The sequence below is a fragment of the Aotus nancymaae genome, unplaced genomic scaffold (assembly GCF_030222135.1).
Source record: "Aotus nancymaae isolate 86718 unplaced genomic scaffold, 86718_ANA_hifiasm-v0.15.2.pri h1tg000011l, whole genome shotgun sequence".
Taxonomy (NCBI): Eukaryota; Metazoa; Chordata; class Mammalia; order Primates; family Aotidae; genus Aotus; species Aotus nancymaae.
The window spans coordinates 30,033,998-30,052,028 of record NW_026988422.1 but is presented as its reverse complement, the minus strand read 5'-3'; the positions used below and the strand labels follow the sequence as shown (position 1 = coordinate 30,052,028).

The 18,031-nt window shown below is 44.3% G+C and overlaps 1 pseudogene; it reads left to right on the top strand.

Moving 5' to 3' along the window:
* The first annotated feature begins 491 nt into the window (after nt 1–491).
* On the top strand, nt 492–7,187 carry LOC135274198 (dehydrogenase/reductase SDR family member 2, mitochondrial-like; annotated as a pseudogene).
* The last annotated feature ends 10,844 nt before the right edge of the window (nt 7,188–18,031 follow it).

Here is an 18,031-nt window from a genome sequence, read left to right as displayed (position 1 = left end):
ATCTCCAGAAAAACTACTTGCTTCGCAGTATACCTCTTAGGAGAGACAACCTAGGATAATTATTGTTTCTTGGTCTCCCCACTGGATAGTAAGGGGGTCTGAGATAAAAGGTGTGTGTGGAAAATTGTTTCAGATACGAGATGCTGCCGTTGCAGTTACAGTGACACCAGGTGCTTTGGGCTGTTTGGACAGGTGGGCCTGGACAGGAAGGCCTGGGGGTCAGGAGGAGGTGAGGGAAGAGGTCTGTGAATTTTTTCTGGAACCAGAAGAGAGTGGCCTGACTTTATTGGAATCAGAAGGGAGTGACTGGAATTTATCTAGACTTGGAAGGGAGTCATTTGTGATGAGGAAAAGCAACTTGCCTGTCGGAAATGTTACAAGTTTAATATCTGAGGAGGGGGCTATTGCTGTTACTTTAGGTGGGAGATGAGAGGAGGCTTCAGCAGGCTGAGGAAAGGTCTGCTGTTGAGAACAAGTTCAATGCTCATATGATGGATGTGGAGGTGAGCCAGGCAAATATCACGCAGGCACTTGCCGGGGGCCCAGCGCCATGCCTGGCCATGTCTGCTGTGGTGCTGCAGTTCACTATGGTGGGGAAGCCCTTCTGGGGCAATAGGCTGTGGAGCATGGACAGCCCTGTACTTTCCTGGAAAGTTTGGAGAATGGTGGGACATCTGTCAGAGGCCTCAGTGGAGCTTCCATGGAGGATGCATGGAGGCATCTCCTAATGCGTTCCATAATGTGAATGTCTTCCGAGGTTCTTCTTTAGCTTTGGGTCCAGAGGGAGGTAGACCAGACAGTGACTGCAATGTTCAAGGCTGTGTCAGGGGCCTTTAGGGTTCTTCATTGCCCCTCTCTCAACAAAAATGTTCAGCAAAAGAGCAGAGAAGAGCAGTGCCCTGGCTGTTAAAGTGGCTGTAATCACTGAGTCCACAAGAGGGTGAGTGAATGGGAGTCCCTGGCTGGCTCATGACTAGGAGATGTCAGTGTCCTCTTCCAGAATGGGTTCTACAGTCAACGGCCATCTCACACATCCCTGCCCAATGTTCCCACCTCATCACACAGTTCTGGAATTTATAATTAACTCCAAATCTCAGCATCTTTCCTTAAAATATTTGGTTTCTGAGCTCTAAGAATGATGTAGTTGGAAAGCCAACTGCTTTCTGGGTCAATGAGAGCAGTGCTTGAATCTTGCCTACCTACCTACTGGCTCGGTAGTCCTGAGATATTTATCTTCTTATCACCAGAACATCCCTCTCTCCCCAACTTCCATGCACTGTGGCCTTTTAGGATCCTCGTCTAATAGGGAGAAGCCTGAGACCTATTTGTCTCTCAGACTCAAGGGTTTCATTGACTGGAGGATGCCCAGTGGCACCAGGGGAATGAGCAGGGCAAAATCTCAGGACGAGCTCAGGGAGTTTTCGTAGGTGAACCTCTTCTCATTGTCACATTTCTTCCCATGTCCCTCCAATTCCACTCATGCTCTAACTGCCATCATAAGCCACAAGCTATAGTGTGAGTCATTACCACTGGCAGGAGGCAGAGTTTCTGGTGCTGAGTGCTTCAGGGGCAGGGTCTTCCTTTTGACCTTTCATGGTCTATAACTTCACCAATTTAGGCCATTGTATTTCAGAATTGTTTAATCATTCTAGACTTCCCTGATACCCTGATGTTTTAAATCTTTGTGGGTGCTCCCAAGGCCTGACCTTCATAATAAATGAATACTTTAAAAAATTCCGAGCTATGCAGCTAGTTTGTACAACAAAGAAGAAATGTGCCTTCTGCTCTTCCTTTATGGCAGGGGTTTAGCCAGCCCCATCAACAGTGCATCAGATCTCCTTTAAGTAAGGAAATGCAGAGGGGAGAATGTGTTCTTCAACATGAAAGTGTTTCAACTGCAGAGCATAGGGAAGCTGTTAAGCTTAGAGAAACTGTAATTTATACCAGAGGCTTCTGGCTAGAACAAAAAGAAAATACACTGGGCAGTTAAAAAGATTCTTTACGATGTAGGCCGGGTACCCAGCAAGTTAACTGTTTTGATGAAACATTACTTTTTAAAAACTCCTTTAACAAAACTGATATGAACATTTCCTAATCTATAAAATATAATGATACATGAAGTTGTGAGAATTAAAACCGGGGTAGCCTTTGTGAAGGCCTGATAAGTATTAGCCACTCAGTTCCTCTTCCCTGCTTGGAAGGATTTGGAGGTCACTCTCAGACACCACCAGGGGACTCAATTCATGTTTCAAGATCGGGCTCCCAGGAGGAGAGTGGGGAGGGTAGAAGCCATCACGCCATCTCTGCCCCCAGGATCAGCTTTGCCATCGTTGGGCGTCTGGCCAAGGACGGGGCCCACGTGGTCTTCAGCAGCCAGAAGCAGCAGAAAGTGGGTGGGGCCATGGCCGCACTGCAGAGGGAGGGGCTGAGCGTGATGGGCATGGTGTGCCACATGGGGAAGACCGAGGACCGGCATGGCTGGTGGCCATGGTGAGGGGGCAGGCAGTGGGAAGAGGAGAAGATGGGATATCCAGATCTAGCCCTGACACGGCTGAGGCCTCTAGCAATGGTATCTAGGCCAACAACATGTGCAGTCCAGGACAGGACCCTGCCCAGGAGATGAAGCAAATGGACAACCAGATGTGTCCGAGAAGAGATGTTCCTGGCTGGAGGGAGCTCTCACTGGCTGGTCTAGAGCAATGCTAACCAAAGGGCTGCCTGGTCTGGGAGCTTGCTGAAGACCCGGAAGTTCAGATCTAGATGAGGCTGCTTGAATGGAGGCCACCTCTGCACATGGTCTGCCAGTGAACTGTGTACTTGTTGAAGTTTGAGAGCACAGCTCTAGTGCACCCCCAGGTGCTGTGCTGGGGACCCCACTGGGTAAGAGCTCTTTGTGCATGACCACCCTGGAAGGGGTGAGTTGTGAGGCAGAATCTGAAGGAGCATGCAGTGGGCAGCTGCATATTGCAGAGAATGGGCTCTTGATGTGAGAATGTGGTAGGAAGATTCCAGAATGGAGGGAGAAGTGAGAAAAAATTGATTAGAAATGTAGAAGGTGAGTGCAGATCTGGACTGGAGGGGGCCTGGGTGTCAACCAGGCATCACACGGGCAGGAATTCAATACCTCCAGGGCGGTGAGAAACAAATATTTCACTGACCTCTGATGGCCGGATCTGCCAGTGCTCCAGGGATGCTGCAGGATAGCCTCTGGCAGGTGTTTATCACTTTGCCCTGGTTTGTCACCACCTCTCCTCTGTTCCTTCCTCCACATCCTCCGTCATTTCCTCCACAGGCCCTATAGCACAGCGGAGGCGGTGACTTCCTGGTGTGCATGGCAGGGTCAATCCCTTGGTAGGGAGCACGCTGGGAGCCAGTGAGCTGGTCTGTGACAAGGTGAGGATCAGGGGTAGGATCACTTCCCGCCTGGCTCTGTCCTCCATTTCTGCACGCATGCATGTGCACACAGAGTACCTCAGCTCTCACATGCCCTCCCTCCCCACCTGAACACTGACTCTGATGGGTGTGGGCTGGGACTCCCTGGGATAAGCTGCCTATCAGTAAATTCAACAGGCACTGACTGTGTCCAGTCTAGACCAGGCTCCAGCAGCATCACCTACCCTGACTCTCCTTGTAGCTATCACTGCTGCAGAGAGCTGAGATGCCAGAGATTTCCCAGTCTATCCATGGCAAGGACCCTCCCTTGGCTCAGGTTTCTGAGGCTGCTCAGTCTGGACTCACTGGCACATGTTCCAGTCCCTTCATTCTGCCTGTCCCATGAGCCCCCTCTGGGCTGTCACAGAGACAACTCACTTACAGACACAGCTGAGAGAAGGGATCCCTGCCCAGGCCCATGGTACCAGCCAATCCATGGAGCATTCCAGGGGCTCCCACCACCTATGGAGATTCCCTGCTCCTGCTGTCCTGATGGGCTCCCCTTTGAGGGCTCATCAGTGTTGGCAGAGACTGGGTCCTGTGATCTGTGTGAGCATCCCCTCCTCAGGGAACCTTCATCCCACTGACCACCCCTCCCCTTTTTCTGGTAGAGCCTGCCCTGCCTTCTCTCTGTGAGTCTCACATTCCATGGCCTTCCAGACTCATCAATTCCCCCTCCTCTCCCTTAAGCCACACTCAGGCTCTTCTGGTATTTTTTGTTGTTGTTGTTATTGTTTTTGTTTTTAAATCCTGGTTCCAAAGCTTTCTTGACATAGACTAAGTGCTCAGTCTGGATTCCCTTTCTTTCATTGTACCTACCTAATGGCACGCATTAAGCTATCCTGAATTCCCTCCCTCACCTGTATTTTCCCAGCCTCCTCTCTGGAGGGGAATATTGACTGGGGAGAGGCTGTATGGAGACCAACAGTGAGAGGGTTCCCTAAGTTCCAGATTATTGGTGGCCCCTCTATGACCTGGGCAGGACTGGAACCTCTGATCCCTTTTCCTGCACACATAGTAAGGAACACAGTGTCCTAGCACTTGTCACAGTCACCCAGCTTCATTCTTGCTCTGGCCACAGGTCTGCAAGTGACCAGTGAGATGGACCCTGGACAGATTTCATCTCCCCCTATCCCCTGCCTCTGGATTCATTCTCATTTCCGATCCTGGGCATGAACATGGAGACCCCAGCCCTGCTGCTGAGCCAGCTGTTGCCCCTCATGGAGAACAGGGAGTGAGGGCATGAAAGGGGCTGGTGGGCACTGGGGTCTAAGTGCATTGGTCTTTTCTACCCCCTCACCACCGGAAGCACTTGGGCAGGGATTCAGGAAGTGGAGGATGGCAGGGGAGATGGTAGGCCTTCTTCCCCATGGGGTGTGGCAGTTGTGATGAAGATGAAACATTTGCTGGGAAGGGGCAGGGCCTGCTTTCCAGGTCTTCAAAGGACCTTTCACTGGCTCTTGTCTCTTTCATCCCAGGGAGTGGCATGGACCTTGCCCCTGCAGGAGCAGCTGCAGGAATAAAGGGGCCAGAGTAAAGTCCCCAGAGCTGCCATCTCCAGTTACTCTTGCCCTCGTCTGTGGGCATGTCATCTGTTTCCCTTCTGGTCAGAGGCCCCATGGGTTTGCCTATCCTCACCTTCCCATACAGAGCCTGGCTGTCCTGTGTCCTGTGGCCGCCCAGGGGCAGGCCAGGCTGGGACTCGTTAGTGATGCCCAGACCTCACGGGAGTCTCTGTGACACATGAACATCACTTGGCTCTGCTCTCCAGGAGAGCTGCCCCTCAGCCCTGGGGCCCTGCCCCAAGGGATGCCACTCTGGCTCTGGGTATTAGGTGGCATTGATCCCAGCAGTGGCCTCGGTATCAACTAAGTTAGATGTCCAGCTTCTCTCTAGTATTCCAAATTGTTTTCACCCTGAACCCTGAGCTGGTTTCCTTGTAGCATGAAAATACAATTTCCTGGCTCACCTGGTCTCTTTCTTGAACTTTCATTTCTTCTCATCTCTCTTTCTTTTCACAGGGGAAGCTCTGTGGTTCTGGTCTCATCTGGGATGGCTTATGTGCCAAGACCAGTGAGTGTCAACTCCTCTGAATGGGACTGGGTGAGGGGTAACTGAAACTGGTTTCTTGTGAGTCCCTGCAGGAGGGTGTGGGAGACTTGGCTGTTAATCCCAGATAAAATGAGTGTGGTGGCTCATACCTGTGATCTCAGCACTTTGGGAGGCTGGGACAGGTGAATCGCTTGAACCTAGGAGTTCAAGTCCAGCCTGGGCAGCATAGCAAGACCCCGTCTCTATTAAAAAGACAAAAATAAAAATAAAGAGATGTGTTAACACCAGCATAACACCCTGACTGCTACAGACCAGGTATAATCTCACTTTGCCATAATAGATCTAATACCCAAGGACATTAAGCCATGTACCCAGGGTAAGAATAGTCAGTTTGCGTTACTTCAAGGACTAGGCCTTGGGTCTCTTAATTCCAGCTTCCTTACTGAATGTTCAAAAGCACAGTGCAGTTTTCTCTGTCAAGCCTTGGACACACATGGCAGCAACTCGACATTTCCCTAAGCCTGGAGGAGCCCTGCTATCTCAGAATTTCAGTCCTTGAAGATTATTATGGGGTGGTGAAGGGTAGGGGAAGGCATTTTAGTTCAGGACTAGAGTAAGGCATATCTTCTTAGTCTGTGACCCAGAGTCACAGCTTTGGTTGTTCAGGTAATTGTCCATCCCTGTATTGCCAATCCACTTTGTCTGCTTCCTTTTGCATTTCAGAAGCTGGGAGCCTACAACACCAGCAAAACAGCCCTGCTGGGCCTCTCTAAGTCTCTGGCAATGCAGCTGGCTCCAAAAGACATCTGCATAAACTGCCTGGTGCCAGGAATAATCAACACTGACTTTATACAAGTGACTGGGGTCACTGTGGCTCCTGCTCCCACTCCCTGCCCCCATGATCCCACAGGTCCCTTCCCCAGCCGGGCTTCCAGCTGAACTGAGGCCCACAGACACCTGCACACTCAGGCTGGAGCCCCAGCCCAGACCTATCACTCAGAGGCTCTGGCCTGCAGCCTTTGGGACCCACAACCTCTCCCTTTCCTACAGAACTATGGGCGGGCTCTGTCCTTTCTGGGAGCGGACCAGAGTCCTGCCTCACCCTTCTTGCCCAAACAAGGTCACCCTCCCACAGAGGACTTGGTCTGCCATGGTGCTCTTCCCAGCCTGCATCTCCTCCCTGCTACTAGTGCCCCCAACATTCCCTGCTCCTGCCAGCAGTCCATCTGCCTAACATTGACCTGAAATCTTTCCTCAGGAGAAAACATTGCTATATTTGCTACCCGACTTTAACAAAGTCCATGGATTGCAGCGGTAGGTGGGACTTGGGACTTTAGTGGTCTGTGTCTACTTGAGGGAAAGTTCAGTTTCAAATTTCAAGAAGACTGATCTTCCAGTCTACTAGCTGTTTCCCTCTCTGAAGTCTGAAGACACCACAGTCCTGGGCTAGAGGCTGGAGGGTGGGCGTGAGCCCCCTGTGGAGCCTGGTGAGGTATGGGTTGATAGCGTGAATGCTAGGCACTCCAGGGTAGCAGGATCTGAGGTCAGAGATCAACACTGCGAAGGCTGTGCCCTCAGCTCTGTTCTCTTCCCTCAGGTTTGGGGAGCTGGAGGGCTGTGCAGGAACCGTGTCCTTCCTGTGCTCTATGTGCTCCATTACCTGAGAGAACATCGTGGTGGCCAGCTACTCCCCTAAGCTGTGAAGAGAGTATGTGGCTAAAAGAGTGAGGCCATGGTCCTCGGTAGAAAATGGGGGGCCTTAGGGAAATATGGAAGTGGAGAGCCTTAGGGTGTCATTAGGGTCCAGGGTCATGTAAGGAAACTTGCTTAGGAAATGAGTAGGAAGGCAAGGTGTTTGAAGCTTTTCTTTTGGAAACAAACATGTTTGGCCATTTCTAATCTAGGCTCATTTCTGTTTGTCTAGTGATAGATGAGCAGTCCCTTGGCCTAGAAGTTTTATTCTTGGCAGAGTCTCTTGCCTCATTCCCTAAGACTTTTTACCCATCCCTACTTTCCTTCATTTCTTTCCCAGGAAATTATAAATTGGGCTGGATACTTTCCATCTGCCCTTCCAGATCCACTCTCTTTGCGTCTTTTCTCCTCTGTGCCCTGGGAGGCTGACCTGTAGGAGTGCATCCACAGTCCCTTAACCTCTGACTTCCAGTTGGGTTTGGTCAAGGGGATGCACTTGCAGGAGATTGGAGGGCACAGGAGAGTGAGGCCAGGGAATTTGTTTCTCAGGCTCCCTTACTATCTGGTTACCACGTGAGGGCCATATCCACCGAAGACTATGGCTCTTGTCAGGCAGCACCTTCCACTCTCTCGTCCCTTCAGGCCTAGAGGTGGTAATGGCTCCCTGCTGTTGCTAGCCCAGGAGTACTGCACTATACCTTGTTGGTTGCACTAAATCCTGTTCACTTATTTCTAAGTAATTTCATTTTTTTTTTACTCCTCCTGCCACTTTTCTAAGTAATTTTAAATTAAAATCTCCTTGGTGGTTCAGTTTGAAAATATCAGTGTTATCTCCATATCTTTTCCTTAAGAAACCATTTACATATAGCTTATATACAGTAAATCTGATGCACTTCAAGCAAACTCTTCATTGAGTGTTAATACATTTTTACATACCTATGAGTACTACCATAATGAAAATACGGAACCTTTCCATTGCCCCCCCAAATTCTCTTGTGCCCCATTCCATTTGACACCCCTGCCAATGCCCCAAGGCAACCATTGATTATCTGTCATGATAGATTATATATTTTTTCTAGGTTTTATATAAATGGAATCATATGGTTTATATATACTCTTGACGTCTGGCTTCTCTTTTGAGATTCACCTTTGTTGTGTATATCAGTAGCTCTTTTCATTCTATTGCTTAACAATATTCCATTGTATGAATATACCACAATATCTTTGTTCACCTGCTGATGGACACTTGAGTTGTTTCCAGTTTTTGCTTATTATAATTATACTTTTTGTGACTATTCATGTTGAAGTCTTTGTGTGGGCATGTCTTCATTTTTCTATGGTAAATAGGAATGGAATTTTTATTTTAAAAATTATTTGCTGATATTTTCTGTCTTTTCATTCATTGTGAGCATTTTTCAAAACTGTATTTAGGACACTTATAATAGTTGCTTTGCAATTCTTATGTGTTTGTTTCAACAGTTGGTTCATTTCAGAGTTGGAATCAGCTGATGTGCTTGTCTCTTGGATATGTGTTCCACCTCTTTGTTCTTTTTTTCCACATCCAATGATTAATCTTCAGTATATTGACTCATTTTGTATTTATATTCTGAGCATTATTAATTTTAAGTTGTGGATATTCTGGCATCTATTTTTTTTTTCCTAATGTGCAATATTATTTATTTTAGCTGGCAAATGTTTGGATTAGACTTGACCCACAAACTCTGTTTTTCTGTTGACAGTTCTGGTCCAAAATTAGATCTTTGGTCCTTAGCTGAGCTGCTTTGAAGCTATTCTTACATGCAGGGCTTCGGGTAAATTAGAGACATAATTTGGGAATTCCCCTCTCTGGATCTTTCACTTCTAGGATTCTTACATTCATTTTAGTTGTCAGTTTAACTAGCTTCAGTTTTCTGTTTTCTCATCCAGAAAAAATGTGGCTTTTTACTCATGCTCCTATCACTTCATGAGTGTTATGGTAACTCCACTTAGCCCCAGGCTAAAAGTCATAAAGAAAGGAACTTTCTTAGTATGACTCATCTTCTCCCCATTCCAAAGGTATACTTCCCATCAGAGTCTGTCTTCTCTTCATTCTCTAGTGACTTCAGGGAGCTGCTTTTAAAAAAAATTATCTTCTAATGCTATTGTTGTTTTCTATGCGACAGTCACCTGGTGGGGTCTTACCCCTTTATTCCTGGAAGCAAACCTTCATTTTGTTTTCTTATTTTTAAATGTTTAAAAAATACTTAATTTTTTTTTTTGAGATGAAGTTTTGCTCTTGTTGCCCAAGCTGGAGTGCAATGGTGCAATCTCTTAATTCCCCAATGATACTTCTAATTCATTACTTCTCCGCTATCATGTATAAATGTATTTCTCATAAGTTCATGCCCTCAGGCCTTCAACCACTAATCACCATCCTCCATTTCTTCACCAGAGTGTGAACACCTCAACTGGAAGACCACCAGGATCACAGGGAGCATTCAGTATTAGTTGCTGCCATATCTGTGGAACTTGGTTTATGAAAAATGCTCCATAAATGTTTACTGAATAAAAAACTACTGTCATTCCTTCCACTCGTGGAAAACTAACTCAAGATTCCTCTCTACCTGAACTCTTATCTTCATCCTGGGTGAATTCTTTTTGTTCTCTTTGTTCAACTAATTTAATATTTAGCCTTATCATTTTTTGATATCCTCAGTTCCAGTGAGCTTCAGCTTAACTTTACTTCAGCCACTCCAAATTGTGTTGGTAACTTAGACTTGTCATCACCCAGGTCCCTTCTATCTTGAAATATTAAATGTATACATCCTACTCTCTGGCCACAAATTCCTGCTTTTCCGCTGGTTTCTGCTCTATTTCCTCTTAAAACTGGCTCTTCAATATTATGGAGAATTCTTGTTCCCTGACCTCTCTGTATTGTCCTAATCTGTAATGTCCAACCATAGTCTCTGATGTCCAGCTGCTTCTCTTCTTCTCCTCCCTATTCTGGTAGAGCCTGGGGTTTTTATGGAAATAGGATGCGGGGGTAGGGCAGGCCATGGGCGGTCTTAGAAAAGGCAACATTTGAGTGGGAAAACAGGGATGTAAAGTTCTCACTTTGGGCTGTGGTATTAGGCTTTTCAGCTTGAGGGTGGGGCCCTCACTATGACCCACCCTCTTCTGCCCAAAATTTCCCTGCCTCTTGTCCCTATCTCCAAGAAGTGGGGTGCTTCTGTAACAAACACCTAAAACTGTGGAAGCAGCTTTGGAACTGGGTAATGGGTAGAGGTTGAACCATAAACGGCTATTTTGATTAGGACTCAGAAGAGGGAGCTGTGGAGACAGCCTCAATCTCCTTAGAGATTAGGTAAGAGGTCATGAACAGAATGTAGTGAACAGAATATGGACAGTAAAGGCCATTCTGAGGAGGTCTTAGATGGAAATGAGGAATACCTTATTGGAAATTGGAGGAAAGGCCATTCTTGTTACAAATTGGCAAAGAATTTGGCTGAGCAGTGTCCATGTCCTAGTAGTTCGTGGAAGGCAGAACTTAAGAGAAGTGAACAAGGATATTTAATGGAAGAAATCTCTAAGCAAAGTGTTGAGGGTATGGCATAGCTTCTCTTGACTGCTTAGAGTAAAATTCGAGAGAAAGAGAAATGAATTAAAGATAGAATTTATCATTAAAAGGGAAATAGAACTTAAAAGAGTTGGAAAAATCTTTGGGTAGGTTATAAAGAAATAAAAGGTATATATGCAGGAGAGAACACCAAATGGTGTGCCCAAATGAACATTTGATAAGGAGATTAGAATGAAGAGAAGGAAGCCAGATACTATTCATCAATACAATGGAAGTATGCCTCTGAAGGCATTTTGGAGATCTTCAATGCTGCCACTCCCATCACAGAGCCAGAGTGCTATAGCCTTGAGGGCAGAATGGTTTCAAGAGAAGAGCCCATGGTGCTGGAGAAGCCCAGGGAACTTGTGGGACCTCAGAGCTCTGTCCAGGGCTGCCTCAAGTCCTCACATTCTGGTGCAGCTCAAGTGGGGTTGGTGGGTTGGGCTGCCCCTCCAGAAGGCACAGGGATAAACTTTGGTAGCTTCCACATGGTGCTAACTCTGCAGGTACACAGAACACAAGACCTGCGGGGGCATGACTTCCTCCATCTAGATTTCAAAGGATGCCCCAGAGAGCCTCAGAGCCCAGGCAGAGAACTGCCACAGGAGTGGGGCCACCACAGAACAATGTCTGGTAGAGTGAGGCTAGTAAGTAAGATCCCAGAACTGTAGAGCCACAAGTATGCAACTCCAGCCTGTGAAAGCCAAAAGGCCAAGCCCGTTCAAAAGTGGGCGAAGGATATGAACAGATACTTTACAAAAGAAGACATACATGAGGCCAACAAACATAGGAAAAAATGCTCATCATCACTGGTCATTAGAGAAATGCAAATCAAAACTACATTGAGATACCATCTCACGCCAGTTAGAACGGCGATCATTAAAAAATCTGGAGACAACAGATGATGGAGAGGATGTGGAGAAATAGAAACACTTTTACACTGTTGGTGGGAGTGTAAATTAGTTCAACCATTGTGGAAGACAGTGTGGCGATTCCTCAAGGACCTAGAAATAGAAATTCCATTTGACCCAGCAATCCCATTACTGGGTATATATCCAAAGGATTATAAATCGTTCTACTACAAGGACACATGCACACGAATGTTCATTGCAGCACAGTTTACAATAGCAAAGACCTGGAACCAACCCAAATGCCCATCGATGATAGACTAGACAGGGAAAATGTGGCGCATATACACCATGGAATATTATGCAGCCATCAAAAATGATGAGTTCATGTCCTTTGCAGGGACATGGATGAACCTGGAAACCATCATTCTCAGCAAACTGACACAAGAACACAAAATCAAACACTGCATGTTCTCACTCGTAGGCGGGTGTTGAACAAAGAGAACACATGGACACAAGGAGGGGAGCACTACACATTGGGGTCTGTTGGGGGGAAATAGGGGAGGGACAGTGCGGGGTGGGGAGTTGGGGAGAGATAGCATGGGGAGAAATGCCAGATATAGGTGAAGGGGAGGAAGGCAGCAAATCACACTGCCATGTATGCACCTATGCAACAATCTTGCATGTTCTTCACATGTACCCCAAAACCTAAAATGCAATAAAAATAAATAAATAAATAAAAGAAAGCCAAAAGGCACAAGACTACAACCCATGAGAGCTGCAGCGTGGAATGTTCCCAGGAAAACCAGTGAGCTCTTTCCTTTCATTCCTTCTGCCATGTGAGGGTACAATATTTGTCTCCTCCAGATGTTACAGCAACTTAGACACAGAGAGCAAGCTCTCACCAAACACAGACTCTGCTCACACTTTAATCTTCGACTTCCCAGCCTCCAGAACTGTGAGAGAATAAATTTAGGGAATACTCAGGGCCTTACGGACAACCCCTGCCCCAGTGTGTCTAAAAGGGGAGACATGCAGCCAAATAAGATGATTCTCAAACCTTAGTATTTAGTGAGTAGACAGTGTTGTTTGCCTTGTTGGGTTTTAGACTTACTTTGGACCCGTTGCTCCTTTCTTCTTTTCTATTTCTTCCTTTTGGCAGTTCTGTAAACAGTAGCTCACTCCGGGTTTGGAAGGCTGTTGGAGGAGTCATTTCCCATCCTGGGTCAGGAGGAAGGATGTATGGGCTCCCAAAACCCTTCCTAGATCCCTTATTGCCAGAGCCAACGATACCCTCGTCCCTTAGCAAACAATTTTTACTCTGTCAGAAAAATTTTCTTAAACTTGGAAATAGGCAGAAGAGATGACAGGGCATTTATCAGTGTAGTGGGCTTTGTTCTCAATTGTCTTTGGGCAAAAGTTAATGTTTGTTTTTTGTTTGAGATATGAATAATTTCTTTCTAATACAACAGTTGATCCCAAAGGTTTTGGTTTGTTTTCTTGTTGGACTTAAACCAGTTTCTAACCCAGAAATCTTATGCTAATATTTTCTAAAAATACCTAACTTCTCAAATGCTCTTTAAGTCAGTTATAACATCTTATTGGTTGCCTCATTAATTAATGAGTTGAATAAAACTTTGAAACCTATTCATTTTATATTTCTATGAGTCATGTTATCTTTTTTGAAAATTATATTTTAACACTTTTATTGTGTACAGAGGCAAACAAAAAGGAGAGGTTATTAGACTTTGCAGTAGAACCATCTTTATTAATTATGCTGTGGAACTTCTCTCTCTGTTTACCTTTCACAAGAAAAGTTTGTTCTCTCTTTTTTATGAAAAGGAAATGTTCCAGTCATCCTTTATCATTCTGTAGCTGCCATATAATACTCTGCTTCCTCAAAAACATAGTTTGAAAAGTTGTTTAAATTGTCTAAAAAGTTGTCTCAGACCAAATATTAAGGCTGTATGTGAAAAATATCATGAATATATAAAGTCGATGTTAGATAGGTCTGAAAAGTTTCATGCCTATGCAAGGTAATTACAATGACAAGAAAGAAGCTCTTTGTGCACTCCTACTGACTCTTAACTTTGGTGTAAAGTTTCAACCTCTGCTAGGCAGTTTCAGGATCTCCACCCGCCCTTTACCTCAACTAGCTTTAATGAGCTCTTAAAGTAAGTAAAGGCTTCCAGCTGCAACAACTCTGCAAAGACTTTCTCTTGTATCACCATAGAAACAAGACCTTCACTGTAAAAGAAAAAAAAATCACATTATAATGGGAAGACTGCTATAAAATATGGATTAATGAGTTGAATAGCAAACAGGGAGGAACTTGTAGTAGGAAAGAACTAAGTGACAGCAAGGGCAGTTGGAAGAAGGAGGTAGGATGAATTGTGGGCCTCAGAAGAGGGAGGCAAAAGGTACGCTCTAATATTTGCACTATGAGCCCAAGTTCTTCCATACCACAGTATCTGAGTGGAGTCTCCCACTGTGGTGATGGTGAAGTGATAAGCAGAATATTCATGACCCTGTGTTGCTTCTACATATTATTTTTGGCAGTTTCAGCAAAAAATGACAGGTGAGATTTAATGAGCTTAAGAAAGAGGTTGTGCAAATTGATAAGAAAATCTGTATAGGGGAGGAAAAATAACTTTCTCTTCCACCCTTCATGATTTCTTAGCTGGGACTTTCTGTAACAAAAGGCAAATTAACAAGAAAAAAACAAGCGGAAGTTTAATAACACGTATACCTCATGTATTAAGTTGGTGCAAACGTAATTGTGCTTTTTGCATTGTTGAAATTTGCTGTTTGATATTGGAATACATTCTTAAATAAACTTGGTTATGTTATACACCATTTTAATGTACATTTCTCATTTTGTTTTTTGCTAATGACTTATTACTTGCTGTTTATTTTAGACTATGGAAATGATGTTTAGGCAAAAAGCAAATTTGAGCAATTTTCTTATTTGCATTCAAAATGGGTTGTAAAGTAAGCAGAGACAACTTGGAACATCTACAATGCATTTGGCCCAGGAACTGCTAACAAACATACGTACAGGGCAGTGGTAGTTCAAGAAGTTTTGCAAAAGAGATGAGAAGCTTGAAGATGAGGAGTGTAGTGGCTGGCCACCAAAAGTGACAACAACAAATTGAGAGCAATCATTGAAGCTGATCCTCTCATAACTATACAAGAAGTTGCCAAAGAACTCAATGTTGACCATTCTATGGTCATTTGGCATTTGAAGCAAATTGGAAAGGTGAAAAAGCTAGATAAGTGGGTGCCTCATGAGCTGACCAAAAATTTTTTTAAAAAACTATCATTTTTGAAGTGTCATCCTCTCTTATTCTATGCAACATGAATCATTTCTTGATTAGATGGTGACGTGTGATGAAAAGTGGATTTTATATGACAACAGATGACCAGCTCAGTGCTGGACCGAGAAGAAGCTCCAAAGCACTTTCCAAAGCCAAACTTGCCCACACAAAAAAGCATGGTCACTGTTTGGCTGTCTGCTGCTGGTCAGATCCACTACAGCTTTTTTTTTTTTTTTTTTTTTTTTTGAGACAGAGTCTTGTTCTGTCACCCAGGCTAAAGTGCTGTGGCATGATCTTGGCTCACAGCTTACTGCAACCTTTGCCTCCTGGGTCCAAGCAATTATCCTGCCTCAGCCTCCTGAGTAGCTGGGATTACAGGTGCTTGCCACCATGCTCAGCTAATTTTTATAGCTTTAGTAGATATGGGTTTCATTATGTTGGTCAGGCTGGTCTTGAACTCCTGACTTCAAGTGCTGATCCACTACAGCTTTCTGAATCCTGACAAAATCATTACATCTGAGAAGTATGCTCAGCAAATCAATGAGATGTGCCAAAAACTGCAATGCCTGCCATAGGCATTGGTCAACAGAAAGGGCCCAATTCTTCTCCATGACTGCACGTTGCACATCCAGCACTTCATAAGTTGAACAAAATGGGCTATACCATATTCACCTGACCTCTTGCCAGCCAACTACCACGTCTTCAAGCATCTTGACAACTTTTTGCAGGGAAAATGCTTTCACAACCAGCAGGGTGCAGAAAATGATTTCCAAGAGTTTGTTGAATCCTGTGGCATGGATTTTTATGCTACAGGAATAAGCAAACTTACTTCTTGTTGGCAAAAATGTGTTGATTGTAATGGTTCCTATTTTGATTAATAAAAATGTGTTTGAGCCTAGTTATAATGATTCAAAATTCATGGTCTGAAACTGCAATTACTTTTGTGCCAACAAAATATATATAAAAAGCCAGAGAAATGAGTAAATCTCTAGAGTAGATCTATAAGAGTATCTTAGATTTCAGGCTTAAATACTATCCTTCTCTGGAATCAGAAAGAAGGGTATAGGGGAAGGCCCAGTTAACCATAACACAAAGGCAAGTTTTGTTATGCAGATTTAAGTCAATGCCTTCTCCACTGATTATGAGTCTCTAGTGATTTAGTTGTCCCTCTCTTCTTGATGCAGAGAGGGAGACACCCTCACAAATGTAGATTTCCTTTAAGGCTCTAAATTTCTCTTACAAAGGGCAACTTTTTAGAGCTACTCCTATGTCTGCAGTTTCTCAAAATAACCAGCTCAAAATAATCCTTTTGCTGAAGAAGCATATCTTAGGGTGGCATATTCTAGTGTTCTACAGTAAAATTTTGAGGGACCTGGTTGGAGATAACTGAATTATGGGGGTGGTTTCCCCCATACTGTACCCATTGTAGTGAATAAGTCTCATGAGATCTGAGGGTCTGATAAGGGGAAACCTGTTTTGCTTTGCTCTCATTCTCTCTCTTGCTGCTGCCATGTGAGATGTGCCTTTCACCTTCTGCCATGATTGTCAGGCATCCCCTGCCATGTAGAACTGTAAGTCTAATAAGCCTCTTCCTTTGTAAATTGCCCAGTCTTGGGTATGTCTTTATTAGCAGCATGAAAACAGACTAATACAGAAAATTGGTGTTATTCACATCCAATAGTACTGAATATTAAATGGATTTAATAAAGAGATCTTCCAAACAGGCTTTGTGTGAGCAACATGGCTGTTTATTCACCTGGGTGCAGCTGGGCTGAGGCTGAAAAAGGTGTCAGCAGAGGGCAGTGGAATAGGAGTTGGTTTTATAGGTTTGGGGTGGGTAGTGGAAAGTTACAGAGTAAGATCAGTTACAGTGATGGGGGTAGGGGTAAGGAGTATACATTACCGTAAGTTCAGTTACAATGGCGGGTGGGGTAAGGCACAAGAGTAGTTAAGATGGTAGGGTGGGGCGGAGAGATATTCACAGAGCAAGAACAGTTAAGATGGCAGGGTGGGGTGAAGAGTATTTACAATATCATATGAACAGTTAAGATGGCAGGGTGGGGAGAGAAGCTTAATGTCCTGGGGAAGCTTCACTGGGCAATCGGGGATAATGACAAACACAGGCTGGGGCTGGGGGGTGATCAGCCCAGGCAGGCATGATTGGTTATGAAAAGTGAAGACATGAGATTTGGGAGGGGTCAGGGGTGAAATGATATGGTTTGGCTGTGTCTCCACCCAAATCTTATCTTGAATTGTACTCCCATAATTCCCATGTGTTGTGGAGGAACCCAGTGGGAGATAATTGAATCATGAGGTTGATTTCCCCCATACTGTTCTCATGGTAGTGAATAAATCTCACAAGATTTGATGGTTTGATAAGGGGAAACCTGTTTTGCTTTGCTCTCATTGTCATGTGAGACATGGCTTTCACCTTCCACCATGATTGTGAGGCCTCCCTTGCCTTGTGGAACTGTAAGTCCAATAAACCTCTTTCTTTTGTAAATTGCCTAGTCTTGGGTATGTCTTTATCAGCAATGTAAAAATGGACTAATACAGTAATCAAAGAACTATAAATAAAAGCAATAAATTTTTGTTTTTGCTTATCAAGTTGACAGAGATTTTAAAGGGATAATACTTAATGGTGATGGAGGATGTAACGAGGATGTTGATGGAACTGTAACACTTTTCAGGAAGTCAATTTGGCATTACAAATCAAGAACTTCAACTATTAATTTAGGATTCCCATGTATAGGGGTCTCTACTAAAGAAATAATTTATAAAATATTGAGTATAGAATTATCTATAAAATCAAAATATTGAAAACACCCAAAATGCCCCCAAATAAGGATTGGTAAGTAAATTACATGTATCCTGTTTATTTTATAAATAATTCTACACTGCAAAATCAAAATATTCCCAACATTTCCAAAATATTCTCAAATGCCTTCAAATAGGATTAAGTAAATTATGCATATATGTGCATTTTATAAATAAGTCTACACTCAAAATTTTAGAAATTATTTCTTTAGACTTCTATAAGTGGGAAACCTAAATTAATAGTTGAGATTCTTGATTTCCTGAATCAAGATAATGCC